This window comes from Micropterus dolomieu, linkage group LG09 (genome assembly GCF_021292245.1).
Source record: "Micropterus dolomieu isolate WLL.071019.BEF.003 ecotype Adirondacks linkage group LG09, ASM2129224v1, whole genome shotgun sequence".
Classification (NCBI taxonomy): domain Eukaryota; kingdom Metazoa; phylum Chordata; class Actinopteri; order Centrarchiformes; family Centrarchidae; genus Micropterus; species Micropterus dolomieu.
The window spans coordinates 4,185,859-4,190,866 of NC_060158.1; positions in this window are offsets into that span (position 1 = coordinate 4,185,859).

The window sequence follows — 5,008 nt, forward strand, 5'->3', positions numbered from 1 at the left end:
CCTGTCTCTCTCTCTATCTGTCTCTCTCTCTCTCTCCACCTGTCTCTCTCTACCTGTCTCTCTACCTGTCTCTCTCTCTCTCTCTCCACCTGTCTCTCCACCTGTCTCTCTACCTGTCTCTCCACCTGTCTCTCTACCTGTCTCTCTCTACCTGTCTCTCTACCTATCTCTCTCTCTCCACCTGTCTCTCTACCTGTCTCTCTCTCTCCACCTGTCTCTCTCTACCTGTCTCTGTCTCTACCTGTCTCTCTCTCTACCTGTCTCGCCACCTGTCTCTCTCTACCTGTCTCTCTCTCTATCTGTCTCTCTCTCTCTCTCCACCTGTCTCTCTACCTGTCTCTCTCTACCTGTCTCTCTCTCTATCTCCACCTGTCTCTCTACCTGTCTCTCTCTACCTGTCTCTCTCTCTATCTGTCTCTCTCTCTCTCTCCACCTGTCTCTCTACCTGTCTCTCTCTCTACCTGTCTCTCTCTACCTGTCTCTCTCCACCTGTCTCTGTCTCTACCTGTCTCTCTCTCTCTCTCCACCTGTCTCTCTCTCTACCTGTCTCTCTCTCTCTCTCCACCTGTCTCTCTCTCTACCTGTCTCTCTCTCTCTCTCCACCTGTCTCTCTCGCCACCTGTCTCTCTCTACCTGTCTCTCTCTCTCTCTCCACCTGTCTCTCTACCTGTCTCTCTCTACCTGTCTCTCTCTACCTGTCTCTCTCTACCTGTCTCTGTCTCCACCTGTCTCTCTTTAGATACGGTCTGTGTCCTCACATGACAGTGGAGAACAGAGATCGTCTGAGAGTTCGTGACCTGCTGACGGCGTACTACGACCTCGACTACCACCACAACCCCCGCGGGTCCAGCTACTGGAGGAACAGGTGAGCGCACGTGCAGGTGACATACATACAGGTAATACACCCTCACCGGCCACTTTATTAGGTACACCTTGTTAGTACCGGGTTGGACCCTTTTGCCTTCAGAACCGCCTTAATTCTTCGTGGCATCCTTTCAACAAGCTGCTGGAAACCTTCCTCAGAGACTTTGGTCCATGTTGACAGATTTGTCGGCTGCACATCCATGAAGCGATCCTCCCGTACCGCCACATCCCAAAGGGGAAACCAGTTTGAGATGATCTGAGCTTTGTGACACGGAGCATTATCCTGCAGGAAGTAGCATCAGAAGATGGTACACTGGGTCATAAACGGGTGGACACGGTCAGCAACAACACTCAGGTAGGCTGTCGGGTCTAAACGAGACAAGAAAATATCCCCCACACCTCCGCCGGCAGGCTGAACCGCTGATACGAGGCAGGATGGATCCCTGCTGTTGCTTCTGACCGACCGTCTGAATGTCGCAGCTGAAATCGAGAAACGTTTCTCCTTGTTGTCCAGTGTTGGTGAGCCTGTGTGAACTGCAGTCTCAGCTGACAGGAGTGGCCCCCGGTGTGGTCTCCTGCTGCTGGAGCCCGTCTGCTTCAGGGTTCAGAGATGGTGCGGACCTTTCTGCCCGTTCTCCTCTGACCTCTGACATCAACAAGGCGTTTTCGTCCACACAGCTGCTCACTGGATGTTTTCTCTTTTTCAGACCGAACCCTGGAGATGGTTGTGGTGAAAATCCAGCCCGTCTGGACCTACAGCCATGTCACGTTCAAAGTCACTTAAGTCCCCTTGCTTCCCCCTTCTGATGCTGCGTTTGAACTGCAGCGAGTTGTCGCGACCACGTCTACATGCACTGAGCTGCTGCCATGTGATTGGCTGATATTCGGTGTTCCTAATAAAGTGGCCGGGGAGTGTACATATCCAGGTAAACATGCACACAGGTACACACAAAGTTTTTGTAGTTACACCCCGGTCCCTGTCTCTCGTTACCAGGGTGATGAAGGTGGCGTCCAAATACACTGGGCGGGGCCTGACGTTCTCTGTAGCCAATAAGAAGGACTTCCTGTCTGAGCTGGAGGACGACTTCGGTCTGGGAACGTCAGACGGAGGAGAGCTGCCGTTCGTCACAATCCGGACCAAACTGGGCCACAAGTACACCATGAGAGAGGAGTTCACGTACGTAACCGGGCCGAACCGGGCTAATTCGTGTCTTTAATTTGACTCACCTGTGTGAGCTCACGCAGCAGGTCAGTAATCAGGCTCCTTGTGTTTCAGGAGGGACGGTCTGTCCCTGGAGAGGTTTCTGGACGATTACTTCGCAGGTCGACTCAAACGTTACGTCAAGTCTGAACCCGTACCTGAGAGAAACAGCGGCGCTGTCAAGGTGAGACCGCCATCTCACAGCCGGCAGGTGAGAGAGAGACGGTGTGTTCGGCGTCGGCAGACCTTCAGGTCTGTGAGCCAATAGGAAGACAGAACCTTAACGTTGTGGTTTTCAGTTTATGGTTTTGGAGCTCAGCCAATCAGGATTTCCAGAAGTGTCAGATCACAAGCAGAGAACAGGTGCTGTCTCTGCACCACGTGGCTCATCGTGGTGAAACTACAAAGGTGAAATATTACTGCTGCAGAGAATTGTGGAATTGCGCTTCTCCTTTCCTTTTCGTAAGGAACGGTCCAATGTGTCCTGCGCTTGGTCCCGTCCAATGTGTCCTAAGCTTGGTCCAGTGTGTCCTACGCTTGGTCCCGTCCAATGTGTCCTACGCTTGGTCCCGTCCAATGTGTCCTGCGCTTGGTCCAGTCCAATGTGTGCTGCGCTTGGTCCAATATGTCCTGCGCTTGGTCCAGTCCAATGTGTCCTACGCTTGGTCCAGTGTGTCCTACGCTTGGTCCCGTCCAATGTGTCCTGCGCTTGGTCCAGTGTGTCCTGCGCTTGGTCCAGTCCAGTGTGTCCTGTGCTTAGTCCAGTGTGTCCTAGGCTTGGTCCAGTGTGTCCTGCACTTGGTCCAGTCCAATATGTCCTGCGCTTGGTCCAGTGTGTCCTATGCTTGGTCCCGTCCAATGTGTCCTACGCTTGGTCCAGTGTGTCCTGCGCTTGGTCCAGTCCAATGTGTGCTGCGCTTGGTCCAGTCCAATGTGTGCTGCGCTTGGTCCAATATGTCCTGCGCTTGGTCCAGTGTGTCCTACACTTGGTCCCGTCCAATCCATAAATGAGTATAAAGTCCTGTCAGGTGATATTTTTCATCTTATACTCACAAGTTATTTGTCTTGTTGGCATGAGATGAAAGACAGACTCAAATTTCAGGACTTTAGGGGCCCATAAATCAGAAAGATTTCAGAACCACCATAAAAGCCCATTCGTGGCCCCTGGACATCATGCCAGGGTTCCTGCCGGGACGGGTGCTTCTGAAGAGGACGCCGATGTTTTAAAATGATGTGCAGTAAATAAGATGTGGTTCAGATCTGGAGGATTGTTTAACCTGCAGAGAAGCCACTGAGTTCTCTACAGTACAGAAACCGTTCACAGACCACCAAGACCAGATATCTCTGGTGGTTGTCAGATATATTGAAGTGATTACCCTTGAAGCCGAGGTTTGGATCTGACGCTCGCTGTGGTGTCCTGTCCTCCTGCAGAGTACTCAGTCATTGTGGCTGCTGTGACGTAGTCTTGTTTGAGTTTAATGAAGAGACATAAAATATAAAATAAATAGTTCTGCTGTGGTTCTACCTGTTTTACAGACTGACATTAAAACATTTCCAGCTGACGGCTCTGAAGAGAACCTAATTATTTAGGATGAAGCTGCTTTATTCAGAGTTTTTAATGTTCTTGGTCCATTTGTTCTGGAGAGGAGACGGCCTCGGTGGTGCTTGGGCTCCTGGTAGAAACTTCCTGAACGGTCAACACCGATGGAATCCTACAGTAAAAACCGGCCGCCGCCTTGAGAACAGGGACCACATCAGCAGGCGGCCCCTGAGCCCGTGAGGTTTGAATGATACGCGTGATGTAATGGTGTCGAACAGAGCACTGAGCTCTAACGAGTCCAGAGACAAGTCCTTCATCTGATGCAGTTCAGCTCACAGACCTGAAGGTCCTCAGACGTGAGGTCAGCAGGTGGATCCTCCTGTGTCTGACCCCTGGTCCCCCCAGAACCCTGGTCTAAGACTGAACTCTTGGTCATTCCAGCCAAACAATCTATCCACCATAACATCAAACTACAACTTGACTCCTCAACCATCACTCCAGCCAGGGTGGGGAGAAACTTGGTGTCATGATTGATGACCAGCTGTGCTTTTCAGACCATGTTGCTGCTGGTCTCTCGGTCGTGCCGCTTTGCTCTGTACAACCTAAGGAAAATCAGGCTCTACCTCACTCAGTACGCCACCCAGCTTCTGGTACAGGCCGTGGTTACCTCTCTGCCCTCCTAGCAGCTCTTCCAGCTGAGGTGAAACCCTTACAAATGGTTCAGAACGCAGCAGCGCGTCTGGTTTTTGATCAGCCCAAAAGGACTCATGTCCCTCCATTACTCAGTGACCTCCACTGGCTCCCCGGGCCCTCCAGAGTCAGATTCAAGTCACTGATGCTGCATACAGAGTGGGTCTGCACCATCTACCTAAACTCCATAATCCAAGTCTACGTTCCCTCTCGGCCGCTACGCTCCTCCAGCGAACGCCGCCTGGCTCTGCCATCCCTTCACACAAAGCGACCCCAGTCCCTGTGACACCACGATGGTGGAACGAGCTACCGCTGCTACTGCTGAGCTGGTATTCTGAATGTTTAATTGAATGAATCTGAAGCTGCTGCTGTGAACACCAATATCTGAACTTCATGCCCCCTTGGTGAATGCTGGGTAAGATGTGAGGGTAGACTAGGTCAGAGGTCATGTTCAGTTAAACTTTATTCAAATATGACAATAGTAACAAACAGGACACGTGAACATCATGTTGTTTAGATATGTTGGTGTACAGTTATGAACTTGTGACTGAGTGAAAGTGAAAAACATAACAGCAAATAAACTGAGCTGAGGTCTGCAGGGAGTCCAGGGGCCCAATTCAAACACTGAAACATATCGGGGGCCAGAGTGGCTCTGAACTGAAGACTTAAGAGAAACTCAAGTCAGACTGAACATTGAGTCAGAAAAGATTTTC